This window comes from Gracilinanus agilis, chromosome 6 (genome assembly GCF_016433145.1).
Source record: "Gracilinanus agilis isolate LMUSP501 chromosome 6, AgileGrace, whole genome shotgun sequence".
NCBI lineage: Eukaryota > Metazoa > Chordata > Mammalia > Didelphimorphia > Didelphidae > Gracilinanus > Gracilinanus agilis.
In genome coordinates this window covers 5557389-5577040 of record NC_058135.1, presented here as the reverse complement: position 1 = coordinate 5577040, position 19652 = coordinate 5557389, and positions in this window count along the sequence as shown.

Genomic DNA, 19652 nt, shown 5'->3' with positions numbered 1-19652 from the left:
GATGAAGAACTGAGGCCAACAGGGTTAAGTGACTTACCCAGGGACACACAGCAAGTAAGTATACAATTTGAACATAGGAAGATGAGTCTTCTTGACTCCTGGCCCAGCACTCTATCTACTATGCCACCTAGCTGCTCCATAAAGACTACAAAATGGAATAAAGAGGGAGAAAGAGAAGCATTTATTAAGCACCTACTGTGTGTGAGGCCCTGTGCTAAGTACTTTTGTAAATATGATCTCATTTGATCTTCACAACAAACCTGAAAGGTAGATTCTATTATTCCCATTTTACTTTTGAGGAAACGGAGGCAAACAGAGATTAAGAGCACTGCCCAGAGTCATGCAGCTAGTCAGTGTCTAAAGTCAGATTGGAACTCAAGAATTTTTTATTCCAGGGTCAATGCTCTCTCTATCCACTTTGCCTCTCAGCTGCCTCTGATCTCATGCAGAGAAGGCTGTATATTCCATCAGAGTCCCAGATTTTTGAGAGTTGGAAGGGACTCTAGTAATCCTATAGTCCAACTCATACACTAAAAAATTCCCATTATTCTAAACTGAAAAATAAATATGGGTGTGTGTGTGTGAATGACTATAAATAAGGTATAAATAAGGTATCTCTTATAGGGTATCTAACTGGGTTCTTAATTGGTGGTGATGGGCCAAATCACCAGATCTGGGAAAGGATGTTCAGGGAGAGGCTGTTTGGTGACATAACATGGTTTATTTAAAAAAAAAGAGACAGGTTGGGAAGGGAGTGGGATTAACTAATTTAAACAAAACTTGGATTCCTTCCCCCAAGGTCCAACAAAGTGTCCCTACACTGACCACACTAAAATCACGCAGCTGCCTAACTCAAGCCTAACCAGAGTTCCTATGAAGATTTTTAAATAAAGGAAAACTGGAAGGTGAACAGGCCCAGCTGAACAGATTGGGATCTCACTTCTGTTGTCCTCAAACAGGGTCCTTCAGGAATCCAGTTGGTAACAGCCAGTAAAATCCAATTTGGAGAGGGAATAAGTATTTTGAAACACCTGTCCATCAGGGTGTGTCTTACCTATCACTCAACCTAAATCCAGCCAGTGACCTCTTGATGGTTGTTGATTCAACAAAGCTGGATACACAGAGAAAAAGCAGATAGCCCCATCCAAGGGAAAATGCAAGGAGTAACTGACATTTGGCCTGCCACCCACCCAATGTTCTGGAATCTTTTTTTTTCTGTCAGTCACCTTCACTTGCTAATTTCCTATAACAAAGCCCAATTTGTTTACTTCCAGTTACTTTGGTGTTGGTGATCCTGGTAGAGCATGGACACACAATAGATTATGCCAGCGAATAATGATGATATTTTTAATTTGAATATAATGGATTGTATTATACTATTGAAATAACAAATTTTGAAAATACAAAGAAAATAGGGGAAATATGTGAAGAGAAGAAAAAAGAATAAAAGTAATACATACCATGACTACATTTAAAAAATAACAACCACAAATTCAAGAGGAAAAAGTATCTAAGTAAAATACATCTAAAAGGAAGACAAAAGCAGAGGAAAATTAAATTAGCATATTATATATAATTTACATATTTTAAACAAATTATAAATAATTTAGAGTTCGTTGCCTTGCACATAATCTTTTTTATGTATTTGTTTAGTTAAATGTTCTTTGTTGGTGGTAATGGCTACTAATTATATAATAATAATGCAAAACCTTGGAAAAGAGAGAGAGAGGCATGGCTTCAGCAAAGTTCCTCATGCAGTTCTTGACCTTCCTGTGTTACATGTTTTCACTTATGTACATCTCCACTGAGAAATAATCAGATTTTTGAGAGTTTTCTTGAGACATTATAATATTCACCTCCAACATAGTATCTAAGATCATGGACAGTTGTGAAAAAATATATTATAGAATATAATATTCATTAAGATTCAGTTACCATTGGTGACTAGTAAGCACAGAGTAGGTTGAGTTGAAGATACGTTATTAGCACAGCTGTTAAAGAAAGGCAGCAACTATTTATTTTTGGCATTCTTTTATTTTTCTTTTGATAGTGATATTATTAATGCAAATATCAATAAAACATTTTTGTAAGTCTTTTTCTTTTTCTGAAATGAATCTGAGCCAATGGAGATGTCATAAGGCTCTTTTTTCTAAACCCTTACTTTCCATCTTGGAATCAATACCATGTCTTGGTTCTAAGGCAGAAGAATGGTAAGGGCTAGGCAATAGGAGTCAAGCGCCTTTCCAAGGGTTACACAGCTAGGGATTGTCTGAGGTCATATTTGAACCCAGAACCTCCTATCTCTGGACCTGACTCTCAATCCACAGAGCCACTTAGCTGCTCCTTACATTAGCCTTTTAAAGATACTGATCTTTGCTTCTTGTTCTCAGTGCAAATGGCAATAAAACTTTCTTTCAACAATGTCACAAGATGTATTAATAACACTGTGTCCAGAAAACCCTTCATAGGTGTTGTGGACATGAGATATTATGATATTAAAAAATCCAAAATATTATTTTAAAATTCACTAATGTAAATAACTTACCTATTAGCAAAGTCCTGTGATAGGTATTGAGAGAAAAATAATAAAGGTAATGGGGAAACCAAAAATTATAAACAATTCTCTGAAAGCCTTTTCTGTATGAGGAATAGAAGGTGAAGAACAAGTAAATGAATAATTATGAGACAAGGAAGAGTGTAAAAACTGCAAGTAAGTTCAGCTAAGATGAGGTGGGTAAAGGCATCAGGAAGGGCTTAATGGAGGAGGTGGATCTTGAGGTGGGCCTTGAAGGAAGGGAAGAACTTCAGAGGTAGAAGAGGTATGGATGGAGCAGAGCCTGGGCATGGAGAACTATGAGGTAAGGACATGGTGAGAGAAGGTGGTCAATGAAATAAAAAACAAGATGGTAACATTTGGCTGAAACATAGAAACAATGAAGAGGAGGTCAGGTAGTTGGATCTTGGTAACAGATAAGCAGTTGTTGTGAGGAAGATTAGATTAGGTATTGATTAGGAAGTACATAACAGGAAGGAGCTGGAGCTGGGAATTCCAGGTTGGAATGAAGGAGCAGGAAGAGGTGACTTGGCCCAGAGTGAGGACTCCATTAGTGGTGGGCAAAAACTGTTGCCAGCCTGGGAGACCTCAGAGCAAAGGACACCCTGCTTCCTGTTTTCCCCTGGGATCCTGAGTGTGGCATCTAGCAAAGGACAGATCTACAGAGCCAAGGGAGGAGGAGAAGTTTGAGAGCTGGTGGACAGTGCTTCAAGCAAAACCTTCTCTACTTGGTACCTGAGACAACTTTAGCTCCTGGCATCCAGAGATCATCAGAGGATTGCAGTGAGAATCCCAAAGCCATAAAGCCCTAGCTGTACTCAAGCCTGGCAGGTTTCAGGTTTGAGGCAGAAATCTAGAGACTCCATTTACAGCTCCTTGGGCCCTGTTAGTTTAAATCACTTAGATTAGTGTAGTAGAATAAGTCCTTCCCTTTCCCTGTGGAGTTTGTTATTAGGTGTTAAGGGTTTAGAGTAGACATTCCTATCCCTCCTTTTGTTGTTACTAATTAAACCTAGTTTCATCCTGTTACCTTGTCTGTTGAATTAAGGCCTCTGGCCAGAGTGACAGTTGGCTGTTATTTTTCAGTTGGGAGTGGCTTAGCTGTACAAGACTTCAATGTTCAGTTTTAGTCTCTCTTAAATCCCAGAGTGTGTTCCCACAAACCCCTTAGTTAATTTATAATACCCCTGGTGACCCCATTATCTTACTTATATTTCCCACACAGTCAAGTGGTATAGTGGATAGAGTACTGGGTCTTGATTCAGACAGGCCTCATTTTAAAAGTAGCCTTACAAAGAATTAGAGAATGAGAGAATGTCCTTCAATTGGGGAATGGCAGAACAAATTGTGGTATCTGTTGGTGATGGAATACAATTATGCTCAAAGGAATAAAGAACTAGAGGAATTCCATGTGATCTGGAAAGACCTCCAGGAATTGAAGCAGAGTGAAAGGAACGGATCCAGGAGAACATTATACACAGAGACTGATATACTGTGGCACAATCGAACATAGCAGACTTCTCTACTAGCAGCAATGCAAAGGATCCAGAGAAAGGCTGAGGGTCTTATAAGAAATAAAACTAGCCACATTCAGAGGAAGAATTGTGGAAGGAGAAACACAGAAGAAAAACAACTGCTTGACCACATGGGCTGATGGAGATATTATTAGGGATGTAGACATTAAACAATAACTCTAGTCCAACTATCAATAATATGGAATTAGGTCTTGATCAAGAATACATGCAAAACCCAGTGGAATTGTGTGTTGGCTAAGAGGAGTTAGGGGGCCTTGGGGGAGAGGGAAAGAACATGAAATATGTAACTATGGGAAAATATTCAAAATAAAAATAAAATAAAATAAAATAAAAGTAGCCTTAGCTACTTCTTAGCTCTGTGGCACTTGCCAAGTCATTTTACCTCTGTCTGCCTCAGTTTCCTCCCTTAAAAAAAGATAGCTAATGATAACACCTATTTCAAAGGGTTGTTCTGAGGATCAGATGAGATAAAATTTATAAAGAGCTTTGCAAACCTTCAAGTGCTATATAGGCAGTCTTGTGGAAGGCTTTGAATGCCAAATTTAGAAGTTTATACTTTATTTGATAGAGAATGGGAAGCCCCTGAAAGTTTGGTTACTGGGGAGTACATGACCTCAGGAATACAAATTCTCAATACTCTACTGAACAGTGCAGTGTCTTCCCCAGATAGAGGAAACACCACACTGAAATACAAAGCCTTCACCTCATCACTCTTTCCCACTCTTCGGATGTAAAAAGTAAGATATCAAAGCAAATCATGAAGAACAGTCCCTGATGGAATAGTCAATTCATTGATTCTATGACTTACTCATAGCTTTTGAGGAGAGACTCCTGTTATATTTGTGGGAAGCTATAAAATGCCAGTGGTCTGTAGCAATCAGGTCTCACCCACTAACAGGCTTGACTGAAGGGAGGGGTAGGATCTTGCTGACTGCTCCTTCACTTACCCCTCTCCCACTAGGCAGTTGGAAAACAATTGCTGAAAGATGATGGTGGGCAGACTTGTTAACTGCAGGGCCAGGTCAGTAACTTAGGAAAGCCTGAACTCCTAAAGATGATAACCTTCCTCAATCTATTTCCCTAAAGGATTAAATGGGAGAAAATAGGAGAAGCTTGATGTATTGAAGCTTTTAGGCTACGAGGCAGGAGAAACTCAGCCTGAGGAGTTTTATTTCCCTAAATACAGCCAGACCGGGCTCCCAAATGATTAAAGGTTTTATGATATGTGGGGAAGGGAAGGAAGGGAGATCAAACAAGGATAGATAAGGTCTAGGAAGCCTTAAACTGTCATGTCCAAGCAGCCCCTCCCCCCAAAGGGGAAAAGGTAACTTGATTTGCTAATTAGCTCTCTAAACCTATAAATCTTCTATATCTACATAACTAAATAGAGATAGCTGTGATGTTGATTGAAGGTCAAATCAAGGTAAAGCAGGTAGGCAGCTGGGAACTAAAATGACTTTGTTCAAATTCAAGCCTCTAGCCCAGGGGTTGGCAATGTATGGCTCTCGAGCCATATCTGTCTCCACCTCAGGACTGGCCAGTCTGGGCAGAGCCCCAGAATGTGCCCCAGGGGGGCCCTTCAGCCCCTGCTCCATATTCCAGTGCCTTCTGCCTCCATCCTCCTCCTTCTTCAGGCATTTATGGCTCTTACAGCCAAAAAGGTTGCCGAAGGTTCTAGCCCCTCAATAGCAACCAGGAACAGGATCCAGCAAACAGAGTGATCTGCTTACTCCAACCCCAGGAACCAACTGCCCTTAACTGCCTTAAACTTCCCCCTCTCCCAGAGTTCTGAGGGGGGGGGGCTCTGGAATTCTGAGCTGTGGCTTAACCCCCTATCTTGCAGCTGGAATTCCATTTCTTCCATTTCAATGTCACACTCCCCAGTAACCTTGCATCTTAGGGGGAAAGCTGAAACCCAGGACTGGTGGAGAAGTTTCTCTGAAGGATAAATGTGACCAACTCCATAAGCCACCTTGAAATGCCTCTTAGCTGACTGGAAAGGCCAACAGAGGCCACAGTAGCCCTGGGCTACCTCCAGTAGCAAACTTTCAAGATCCATAGGGACTCTGAAGACATAATCAAGGCCCTGGAAGAGAAGATGAAATCCATAAAATGAGACAAGCTGATTTCTAGTAGCAAGCCAAAAATTGACTGGATGCAAACTCCTAAGTGATGACACTACTTTCAAAGAATACAGAACTGACAAGCAGATATCTATCATGTTCATAGAGATAAAACCCAAAGGAGTAGACACTTCAGAACTGTCACCAGCTACCACTCAAGAATTTAATCCTACTCCCACTGTTATAGTGAGTTGATCTTTAGTAACAGCTATGTCAGAAGGTCCACCCTTATTCCCTGCCTCCTTTACTCATTGGAAAGCCCTTTATACTATCACTCAGAAGCCATTGGCTTTTTTCTGTCTAACCTTTGCTGTAAAGACATGGTAGAACGTTGATAATAGCCAGAAGTGACAACAAAGGATAATATGGAGATCCCATAAAAATCAAACAAAGTTAAAATAATAAAAATAATTAGCATTTATACAGTGCTTTAAGCAATTTACAAATATTTCATTTGATCCTCACAATGACCTTGTGGAATAGAATATTATTCTCTTTTTTATAGATGAGGAAATGAAGGCTGATAGAGGTAGGCAATAAGTATCTAAGGAAAGATTTGAACTTATGTCTTCCTGACTCCAAATCCAGTTCCCTCTCCACTAAGTCATTAAGTTATCCCCCAAGTTTAACCATGTAGTTTAGAGATAAGCCACCCTATTGTGGATTTTAAAATTAATACACAAAATACAAAATATTATATTTATAAATTTTTCATGATAATAAATTAACAAAGAAAACTAACTAAAAGGATACTTACTATCCAGTTTGCTCATCAGAGAAAAATAGGAAGAGGGAGGAGTTACAGCCAACTATAAAACAATAACATGGCCAAGCAATCATGAAGGCACAGGAGGGATTAAAGGGAATTTAGGGAAATACTAAGGCACTTATGGGGATGCAGTCCAAAGTTTAAAATCCCCATTTATACTCTATATACCTCAGTCATTTTCTAAGTAAAGTAATAACTGACATTCATCATTATTGCCCTCAATTGTAATATGCTGTCAGGAATCTGGATAAGAAATGATAATAAATAATAAAATGGTGGACAATGAAATAGATTAGGTATACAATATGCAGAAGTAATGCAGAAAAATGAACACAGTAATCTAGTATTTGATAAACCCAGAGATCCAAACTATTGGGGCAAAAATTCACTGTTTAAAAAAAAACTCAAAGGTATCTATAGTTATATTTTTAAAGTGCTCTAAATCACTAATAACTAGCAAAATCCAAATTCAAACAACTCTGAGGTATCACCTCATGACTCATCAGATTGGCTAACATGACAGAAAAGGAAAGTGATGAATAATGAAGTGGATATGGAAAAATATGTACATTAATGCATTGCCAATGGTGTTGTACACTAGACCAACCATTCTGGAAAACAACTTAGAGCTATTCCAAAGTACTGGAAAATTATACATACATTTTGACCCAGAAATACTACTACTAGGTCTCTATCTCAAAGAGATTAAAGAAAAAAGGCAAAGAACTCATTTGTACAAAAATATTTATAGTAGTTCTTTTATGATGGCAAAGAATTAGAAACAGAGAAAACATCCATTAATTGGAGGATGGCCTTGACAAATTTTGGCATATGATTGTGGTGATATGATAGTGTGCTGTAAAAAGAAAATGACAAAGGAGAGGGTTTCAGAAAAACTTTGAAAAAGTTATGAGCTGATGATAAGTGTAGAGTGCAGAAGTAGTTGAACATTGTACACAGTAGCAGCAATATTATAATGATGATCAATTGTGAAAGACATGGCTACTCTGGTCAGTACAATGATCAGCAATAATTCCAAAGAACTAAAGATTTAAAAAAAATTATTTACTTCTAGAAAGAAAACTGATAAAAATCTGAGTTCATTAGATTGAAGCATTTTCTTTATTTTTTCTGCTTTTTTCTTATAACATAGAAATATGTTTTTGCATGACTTCATATGTATAATGGGTGCAATATTTCTTGCCTTCTCAATATGTTATGGGAGTAGTAGTAGGAAGGAGAGAATCTGGAACTGAAAATGAAAATTTTAAAAATGTAAATGAAAACATTTGGTAATTGTACTTCAATAAAAATAAACATAAGAAATCAGTGACATGTGATACAGTTTTAGAATAACTTCCATCTTAAATAGTTTTTTTAAATTGGTAATTTAAGTAGTGAGGTTCATTTATCTAAAATACTTCCTCATACTAGGTAAGTGAAGCAAGCATTTCTCTACATCTTTTGAGTCTAAAGTCCTACGTTGCCCTTGTTAAACAATTTAACAAATATTGTACCTTTGATGAAGTATTTATATTGTGGAATGTGCATTTGACTCACTGTTAAATTGAATACAAATAAAAATAAATTTTCTTCTAAAAAAAGAGAAATTCAAGGCCCTCATCCTATTTATTCATCACCGCTAGCTGGCATCTTGTGTGAAATGAGTCACTTCCATCTCATGATGCTGCCAGCTATTCACAAGTAAGCAAAGTGCATTTGTCCCATAGTCAACAAGCAGTTCTAAATACGAGGGCTTCCTCCTAGGTATTGTTGTGTGCAGATGCAAAGCATGGAATCCCTGCTCTCCCTGTACCTTTGCAGGGATTCCATGCTTTGCATCTGCACACAACAGTATCAACTTCGGAGTTCTCATATCAATCATATTCTTACAAAACAGGCACTTTGGCTAACCTTAATAAATGAGTATCTTTCCTCAGTGGTGGGTTTACTTAGTGTTTCTCTCACAGTCACTATAATATTTGCCCCCTTTCTACCTGCTTTTTAAACCTTTATCTTCCACCTATTTATTGCTTCCAAGGCAGAAGAACAGAAAGGGCTTGGCCCATGGGGATTAAGTGACTTGCCCAAGGTTATACAGGAGGGAAGTGTCTGAGGCCAAATTTGAACCCAGCGTCTCCCATCTCGAGGCCCGATTCTCAATTGACTGAGCCACCAGTCTTCCCCACCTTCTACTTAATAAAAGTGCCTAAATCAGAAAAAGGGACTTAAGATATATAAAACATTTTATAAACATGAGCACAGAAGCATAAGCTAGTAGTAGTTATAGTAGTCCTAATCAGCATTGGGTAGCTGGAAGAATGGATTTTTTTTCCCTTTTAACCATATTGCTTATTATTTACAAGACATCCTACAACCAGACGTTAATTCCCTTTTAAAAGAAAACTATCAAAAACAACCTTCTGTGAGAACAGAATTTCAGAAGAGCAACCTGATAATGTCATGATCAGAGCAACCTTAAAGGTAACCCTAATAAAGCCACCAAGGGGAAGCCTGACACACTTCTGAAGTTAGCCCTAGAAGCTACTGAAGGAGAATGTGACTGATTTTTTTTAATAGACACACACACACACACACACACACACACACACACACACACACACACACACACAGCTTTGATGCCTAATGGGCTGCAAATATTGTCTATTCTTCAAAATAACAAAATTGACCTAAATCATATAAATACTAGTTTCTCAGCACCACCTTTAACCCATCCACCCCTTTACCCCCATCGACAACAATTTCCCACCCTTCAATTCCAGATCACATCTCACTGTGTGAAGGAATGCATAGGAAACAGTGTTAATGGACTTTTGTGTTAACTGTTTTCCTCCTGCAAAAACCTTAGAGTATTGCAAAGACTGTTAAATTTGTCATGAAAAGCCCTGGGTTTGAATGGCAACTTTACTGCTCTCTTCTGGTATAATTTGGGGCAAATCATTTCACCTCTCTGAGCCTCAGTTTCATGTCAGTAATGGGAAAGAGGGGGAGGGGCAAATGATTTTCAAAGGCTCCTTGTAGTCCTCTGAACTACCTAGTTTGTATGCTCGGGTTCATTTACCCTTAATGAGAGCAATAGCCCAGGCATAGGAAGAACCATACAGGGTGAGTGGGTGAGTTAGTCTGCTCCTCAGGAATTCTTATCAGTGGCTCCGTATGGTGGACCTTTAAGTTTCCTTTCAGCCAAGGGCAAGAAACTACATAGGATCTTTCGATTACCAAGCAGGATGGTTAATTGTCTTCTATCCAGTACTCAGTGTATTGCCTGTTTGTCAACTGCTTAATTGATGATCTAATACATTGATAATGTTCTCTTCTCTACAAGTATCTTTGCTAAAGATGATTTCCCTTTACTCATTTTTCACCCAAATTTCTCCTAAGAGCACATCATGCAGGGCAGCTGAGTAGCTCAGTGGATAGAGAGACAGGTCTAGAGACAGGAGGTCCTGGGTTCAAATTTGACCTCAGACACTTCCTAGCAGTGTGACCCCAGGCAAGTCACTTAATCCCCATGGCTTAGCCCTTACTACTCTTCTGCCTTAGAACCCATACATAGGATTAATTCTAAGATGAAAGGTAAAAGGTTTTGTTTTTTTTTATTGAAAAAGAGTACATCATGATGGGGGAAGAATTTTGGCACCTAATTAAAGAGTATGAATGCTTTTAATCTTTGAATCTCATAAACTGAATACCTACTATGTTTAAGCCACTCTACTAGGTATAATGGATGGGGCAGGAAACAAGTTCTGAGGCAGATTCTTTCTCTGAAAGAATCTACAAGCTAGTTTGGAATATTAAAAAGTTAAAAAGCACTTGAAAATATGAAATATAGAAATGCTCCCATAAGTGAAAGGCCGTAGCATGTCAGTATTCAAGAAAAATATGGTAATATTAAAGATAGGATTCATCTGTCAAGGAATCATGGGATTTAAGCAAGGCTGTGAAGGGCTTGGATTTGGAAACAGTAAATTGAAGCTGGAGGGGCACTGTAAATGGGAAAAACAGCATGAGAAGAATCATGACAGCCAAGAAGCACAAGTCAGAGGGTTGTGGTAGGAAAATAGTAAGAATGGTTACAAAGAAAAGTTTGTTGTATTATAGTTTCCCTATCATGATATCTTCTAATCAAGTGATATTACCAATGAATTATCTTTCTACCCTAAAAGAGTTGCTTCCTACCCACTCCCTCTTCCCATTCAGTTCTCTCTCTCTCTCTCTCCCCTCTCTCCTCTCTCTCCACACATATTTTTCTGTCTATCTCTATCTGTCCTGTCTTTCTGTCTCACTTCACCCTCTCTCATAAAACTCTTCACTTCTCTAGCATACATGAATAGTCTACTTCTAGGGCAAAATTTTCCCTGCTGAAAGAATCTGTTTTTTGTGTTATTAATAATCAGTCAGTGGGCATTTATTGAGTGTCAGCACTGGGCAAAGCACCACATTGGCAATACTACAATATCCACTTACCCAGGAATGGTGGCTATGTGTGAATGTGTATGCAATTTAATGACTTGTCTACCCTTATTTTTTTCTGTGACATTTCTTAGCTCTGCAATAGAAGGGGAGAAAGAGCAGAACATTTAATTTATAGCCATTCTTCTCCTGCTCATCATACAGCCACCATAAATGTCAAATACCTAAATGGGATTCTGCCACCAACCTAGGAAATCAAGTATGAGCTTTGGAGATGGAGAAAGATGTGCAGGAAGGAAAAGTAAGAGAAGGAAGAATAGAAATGTGGTGTGTGTGTGTGTGTGTGTGTGTGTGTGTGTGTGTGTGTGTGTGTGTAAGAATAGAAAGGAGAGAGGAGATGGTAGAAAAGAATGATGAAGAGGTTGGAGAAGAAAGAAAGGGAGAGAGAGAGAGAGAGAGAGAGAGAGAGAGAGAGAGAGAGAGAGAGGGGAAGGAAGNGAGAGAGAGAGAGAGAGAGAGAGAGAGAGAGAGAGAGAGAGAGAGAGAGAAGTAGACTGGATGGAGTTCTTAATAAAGGGAGTCATCTTTTTCTGTTAATTCACAGCCAAACACAAGTTATAACTGGAGCCATAGCTATCTGATAATATCTACAGAGGATAATAATTTCTAATGCAATTTAAGGGCCTATTTTCAGGGCAACAAGGAACATGGCATCTTGTTATCAAGATTGAATTCCCTTTTCACTGTTCATGAAAGTGAATCAGATTATATAGCAAGACAGGAATGAAGGAAAGACAAAATGAGCTTCTCAAGTATTCTGCCTTAGTTTTTTAATCATTTCAAATATCTATATAACCGAGATTTCAACCATGTCTGTGATTATAATTTTTCCTATTCCCCTTTTAAAACTCCACTTCTATTAAATGGCATCTGAACATCAATTAGCCAGTATTATTGATTAGCTAAATGATATCTTTGTACAGAAAGTCTCTACTGGGACTTTAGCTAAGCTTTTGAGGTTTTGTCACCTATTTCCCTACCATAATTTTCTGCTGTCATCATTTGGGTGAGTTGAATTGCTTTTTGAATTTGTTTCCCTCCTCTGCTGCAGTTCTATAATGCCATGGCTCATGGGCCCTTGCTTTGCCATTTACTCACACTGTGACTTCAAACAAGTTCATTGGCTTCTCTAGGACCCAGTTTCATCTTCAAAGTAGAGGAATTAGGTTAGTTGACCTCCAAATATCTTCTCAGTTTAAATTCCATGACACATGTAACAGGTATGTTTATCCCAATTTTCCAGATGCAGAAGCTGAACCTCACACAACTAAGCAATAAAGGAGGCAGGAATAAAACTGAGCCCCTCTGACCACAGCACTTTCCATTAGGCAACACTGCCTTGGGACAGTGGTATGTCTTCAGTTGAGACTTCAGTTATGTATATGGAAACAGCAGTTTTGACTTCAAAGGCTTCAGAGGCATGTGTTACCAATTAACCTCCTCAAACCTAAAGTCCTTCCATCTGGTCCCTGTGGAATAGCTGCATTGAAGGAGGATGGCTAGCATTAGAGAAGCCTGTCACAATGACTTAGCTACAGAACACAGTCCCCAGTAGCTAAATTGTTTGACTTGTTGGATGGGGCTATTGCCCATTGCCCATTTATGGTCAGGGGAATGACTGCCAAGTGCAGAGATTTTTGTTTTAGGATCCTCTCATGCTACGCTGCTCTTTTTGGCAATAATGAATCATAAGATTCAGCTATGCCTAAAAGCTGTACCTGACCTTGAGAAGAGAATCATGCTGTTAGAGTAGACCAGAAGGTATATCTCCATGCTACAGGAGGAAGGGATATCCATTTCCTCTGATACCTGTCCCAAGTCATTTCAGTCAAAGTTGAAAGTAGGGAGGGATTTGAATCCAATGAGAAATTATTCTTTTAGATGTCCAAAAAGCAGGTCTTGCCTACTTAATTTTGCCTCTAGTCTTTTGACATATACTTTAAGGAAACCTGGATAGGCTGAGAGCTTACATTTTGATGCATAGATGTTTCTAGGACCAGAGTCAAATTGGAAAACAATGATAAAGAAAAAAACAAGCAAGTTATGTTTATGTAGATTTAGAGATCTACATTTGGAAAGTATCTCAAAGAACTTCTAGTCCAATTCTCACTTACAGATAGGAAAACTGAGGTTCAGAGAGATGTAGTTACATGCCCAAGGTTACACAGTTAGTAGTCAAATCAAAAAGCATTTTAAAAGTGCCTGATATGGGCCAAGCACTGGGGATACAAAGAAAGAAGTGGAAAAGTAGCTCTTACTCTTAAGGGCTCAACCATCTGAGCACCAGGAATGGTGAATAATCTAGGTCCTCTGACTCTGGAGTCAAGATTTTTTCCACTGTTTCATTCTATATTTTAAGATGTTCTATATCCCATCCACAGGTGAAACTTTTACAAGTGGAATTCCAAGAGCCTGTGAGCCTTCCTTGTAGGCAAAGCATCAACTGAAGTCAGGGAATCTCCAACCTGCCTGAGACTTTATACCTACATTCCTCTCCCAAGAGTTACATTCATATAAAGTCCCTAGTTTTTTCTTCTCTCACTATGTTCCAGATGCTCTACTCTGTCCTTGCTCTATCCTAGTAAGAGCCATAACTGGGATGGGTCACTAGAACCTCATCTTCGATCACTTTGACAGGATTGCCCTCTAGTAGGAAAGGGGAAACAAAATACTTTCTCTCCATGACATCCTTATATTCTTCCACTAGCCAACACAATGTGGCTTGTCCCCACAAACTTCCCCAGTCCTATGAGATTACCCCATTGAAATAAATGTTAATAATATAAATGGAAAGGTTTGTGGACTTGTTCATACAGTAAAGTAGTTATAAATATTAGATTCATAAGGTCTTACCTAAGTAGAAGGTCTGATTGAGATATTCTACTTAGGTAATATCAGAAAACATACAGGGATCAATGTAGAGATTAACATAGTGAGATACAGTACATACTATACATATACATGTACATAGCTTTGTAATATATGTATATTTACTTGTAACATTCTTAGAGGAATATAATTGTAATATAGGGAGTATACACATATGTAAATACATGTTCATATGTGTATATAAATGATGTAATAGTAATAGTATTGAGCATAGAAGTAATTTGTTTTGAATGGCTCAGTTTAGTTTTTTAAAATGCATTTTGCATAAGTTTATTTTTGGTCAGATGGATAGTATTTTTTTGTAAAAGCTTATGCTACATTGTCTTTTATTGTATTTTTTATTTTTCTATTTTATATAGTGCTATAATATTTTTAGATGAGATTGTTTTGTGTATTAAATTAACAGCTTAGTTTTTTTTACAAAAGGTTTTTGCAAAAGTTTTGTAGTTGCATTTTGACTTTTTGAATTTTATTTGTATTCAGAAATTTTCTTGCTTGTTTTGTTTTTGCAAATGTTTGCACTATGTAACAACTTGTTGTAAACCCTTTCCCCTTCCTTTCCTTTGTTCAGATACCTAGAGTAGGGAAGTTAAGATAGGGATTTGGTAGGTAAGTGTAGTAGTTTGTTATTTTGGGGTAAAAATTTAGATTAGGAATACAATCAGGGGAATTGAGTTTGTTTATGCACAGACAACAAAACTAATTTTATCAAAATGAGTTTTGGTCTGCGCAAAGTGGGGAATTTAAGGGAGAATAAAAGAAAAAAGAAAACAGGGTTTTGTAAATTTCAAAAGTGGTCAAAGACAAGGGTTTGCAAAGGAGAATCTAGTCACATGCGCAGAACATTATGGACCCTATTCTGAAATGGGAGGAGTGCTTAAAAGGCAACATACTGAGACTGTTGGGAGCGGTTGTTCCTGTTGATCAGGAGGAGAAGAGGGCTGTGGGCTGAATGGTCTTTACCTAAAGGAAGTTTACTCACCAGTCTCTGAGAGCGGGGGGGTTCCTGTGTTTGAGAAATCTGAAAATCCATAGATTCTGTCCATCCCTGTCTCCAATTTTCCATATCCCTGTGATCCTGTTAGCTAAGAGTTTCCTAAGAGTTTCCCTGACTGTGTGTGAGAGAGAGAACCAGTACCCAGAGGAACCTGTCATTGAAGAAGAAGCTTGCGGCCATCTTGGCCTCTGCCTAATAGATTGAGATCATCAAGATTTCAACCCTTTCTACTCTGATGAACTTCTACTGTGACTATCTTTAATTTGAGGACCAGTCAGCTCACATTAGCTAATTAGTATGGGTTTTTAGAGAGTCAAAGTAGAGAAAGTGTAGCTTGAAGCACTTGAAGATGACTTTGTGAGAAGCCTGTAGAAAGGAAGGAGGAATATCTAGATTTTAGGATTAGGGACTCCTTTTCCCCTGGTCCTCCTCCTTCCTTTTTTACCTGGATATAAAATAAACCTCAGCTACTGTTTTTACCAAGGTTTAAGAGAGTCAGATAGTGTTTTGGCCTACAAGCTGACACTCAGGCCTGTGGAGCCTAGTCACTCAGTTAAATACCAACAACAAGTATACAAACCTTTCCATTTATATTATCCACATTTATTTCACCATTGTCTCATCATCATGGTACTCCTTGTCTAGGGCTCAATAGATGTACATTCTCCAAGGGCACTATAGTTGGACAGTAAAGAAAGCACAATATTTTGCCTGGTGTCCTGCACAGCCTGAAATATGATTCTATGAGATGATCTCAATGTTAGCTATTTTTCCCTTCCAAAACATTAAACAAGAAATTAAATATTATCAAAAACCTTTACCCCTCCGTGAGCATTTTTAGATAAATATTCTCTAGGGCTCCTTAGCTACAATTGTCCTCTCTGTACAACTCTAAAAACTCTGACCCGACCCAACTCTAAAAACTCTCTGTGGAACCAATCCATAAGGGCTGCTGATTGTGGACCTACTATAGAGTAAGGTTTCATTTCATATTTCTGTCCGTGGAAAATGTTCCAACAGCCAAGTTAACTCAAAGGCAAAAACAGTTGGGAGGACCAGAAAAGACTTCCTTTAAAAGGTGGCACTTGAGTTGAATCTTAATGGAAGAAAGGGCCTCTTTGAGGCAGAGGGGAGGGCACATCATGCATTCAAAGCAGCTAGTATGAAGACACAGAGACAGGAAATGGAGAGTTCTAAGTAAGGAACAAGAAGGCCAGATTGTCTTGTTCATAGAGCATAGGAGGGAGGATGATGTTCAATGAGGCCAGAACAGGAGAGATAAAATGCCAATCTAAGGATAACACATAAACGTGGGTATACATGAATCTCTATTGGTCACCTTCAACTGTAATTTTCCAATGTCTCTAGCACATAGAAGCCTTAAAATAAAGCATGCAACCTAAGACAAAGACCTATTTAGCAAAATATATTATCTTTGAAAGCGACATGGGGGGAAAAAATCAAGATTTGGAGTTGGAAGACATAAAAATTCTGATTCTCAAACACATTATTTATGTGATCTTGGACAAGTTCCTTCCCATATCCGTATCTCAGTTTCTTTCTCTATAAAATGGGAGCTAGGATTCGTGGTAGAATAGGTGGTTCTATCTTTATATCCTATATTTCTCTACTTTAGACTCTATTGCACACCCCTCACTGACAAACAAATGGTCAATTTAGGAGATGAATTTTTTTAAAAATCCTCTAAACTGATTAATTGATCTCAGAAAAAAAAAACAGAACAACTTGGAATTCTCATTCCTTTACTTGTTACCACTGTCCCACAAACACAGCTTTAGAAAAAAGTTTCATCACAGACATGGTTTATGGCTACTTCCTTCCTGCTTTTTCTGTAAACTACTAATTTAATTTCTAATCTGTTCAGTCCCTTACAACTTCCTCCTAAATTTATTTACTATTGTCTTAAAATCCATGCCTAGGAAGAAGGAAAGGGTGGGGCTGGGCTTAGCCAATGACTGTATATAGGAACAAGAAACCTCTTAATTAAAGATTAATTCACACTTTGGCCATTTGGTCAAAATTATGAATGGAAGGTCCATTTTTGTTTATTTGTTTCTCTTGGTCTAGGCTTACAGCAGAATAACTGAGATCAGAAAAGCTAAAAAATAGAAGTAAAAAAACTTCAAAATTCATTAAATGATGTATAAACACTTAAAAATTATAATTTCCAAATAATTGGACTGATTAAAATAAAGGATGAAGTAGGATACTCTATTGATCTGTAGCAATCCTGACCAGGTTAATTGATAATCAAGCACCTATAAAACACAAAGTTGGGGGTGGGTACAGCTAGATGGCTCAGTGATTGAGCCCAGACTAGAGACAGGAGGTCTTGGGTTTGTAAGAAGGAAAATTTAGGTATTTATAGATATATATTAAAATATGTGGCCGCCAGGAATCAACAATTCAGGTTGATTCCGTAATTAAATCAGACCCAAGTCAGCATCGGGTTGAGGAGTTTATTTACAATCTGGTAGGTAAAAAGTAGGAATAAAGAAAAGGGAGAGGCTAGTCCAGGCCAAAGGCCTGGACAGAGAGAGAAGAAGGTTATAAGCTTAATAAATGAAGCTGTAAGCCATAAGGCCCAACAGTCAGATAGGCAGAGTTTAGAATTGGCCCACCTAGGCCAAGGAAGTCAGCCTAACTTACCCACGTGACAATATAGAGTGTAAGCTGTCTGTGGTCTCAGGAGATGCTTCTTCCAGTTCAAGACGGCAACTGCCCCCACAGGAAGTTCACTAACTTACTTAAAGAGATCGTGTCTTTCATCACTTCCTGTGGTCCACCTCTAATTCAAATAGACAAATGGCAGTTTCTACATTGATTTGGACTGCTCAAAGGGCAGTCCCTTATTCTTGATTTGTTACTTATTGTCACATGTGGGTAACTCGTCTCCCCTCCCCACTAAGGGAGGTTAGGATTGACATCATTAGCACGCCTAGGTTAAGTAGATTTTGACTATGAATGGGCTTGAGCTAATTCCATTTACACAATCCCCCCTGATGATCATATTGGGTGCCTAGTCACCCCAAGTGATCATGTTACACAAACATCTTATACCACAAAGGTCTTCTAACTACAATAGTTAGAGATCAGAGGGAAATGGAAAAGAGAGAAAGCAAAACCAATGTTTTGCTAAGTGCTTTGACAAGAAACCAATTGGGGGCAGTCCCCTATTGGCATATCATGTACAATTAAAGTAGCTGTTCAAAACCCATCAGTCCATTCATTAGTACCCAAAGTTCATTCTGGATCGCTTAATGCAACAAACCCCATCAGTTCAATCAATTGCAACCCAAAGTTCATTCTGGATCTCTTGATTAAACGTACGTTCTTCAGGCATCTCTCTGCAAACAGTTCATTCTCTGGATTAAGGAATCAGCAAGTTTCTTTCCCTGAGAATTTTTCTCAAACAAAACCAAAAATTAAATCTTGGATATAATAAAAATACAATTAATCTTGGATTTTATAAAAATACAATCCCCCCTGATGTGGGTATTTAGAAAGAAATACCCAGATCAGTTCAATATATATAGTTGAGTCATGGGGTTGTATGAGTACATTCAAAGAAAAAGAAGAAAGAAAAAAATATAAAAATCAAATAGAAGAAAATTGAAGCTTTTGAAAAAGAAAGGCATTAAAATCAAAATCAAAATATCAAAAGTTATGTACATAAAATTTTTTTGAAGGAAACAAAATAAAATTATAATAGGCCCTTGTATTAGGGTCTAATCAATTATAATTTCCATCCTACTAGTCTGTAGGATACAATGCAGTAATACTGCACTTACCCATTTGCAGCTAAGACTACAGGAAGTTGCCATTCTATAAGAGAGAAAAAAGGACCAGATTTATATGGAAGGGAAGCGTCTGTCATTCCCTTTACTCTCAGGAATATATGGGTGAGCCAGATAATAGCCAATCTGCGGTACCTGACTGGCAGTGTAGTTCGGAGAGTCCTACATATTAACATATGTTAAGCGTCGCAGCTTCGATTCTTACACTGAGTTCAAGTCCTCAGTGTTGGCGTGGGAGTACCTCAATCCCACCTGTATATGTATGACGTCTTTAACCTTGTGCTCCTTGGCACTGTGCAGATGTTCTCATCAATCCCATTGGATTTGCTGGTCGGTCTTCATGACCTTATGCTTTCCTTAGCACCATTAATGGCTCATGTGTTCCCTTCTCCTGGAATTAGACAGAAGCATTAATCACAGTCCCATAACATTTAACAATGTATGGCAAGTTCTTGGAGTCTAAACCTTGTGAG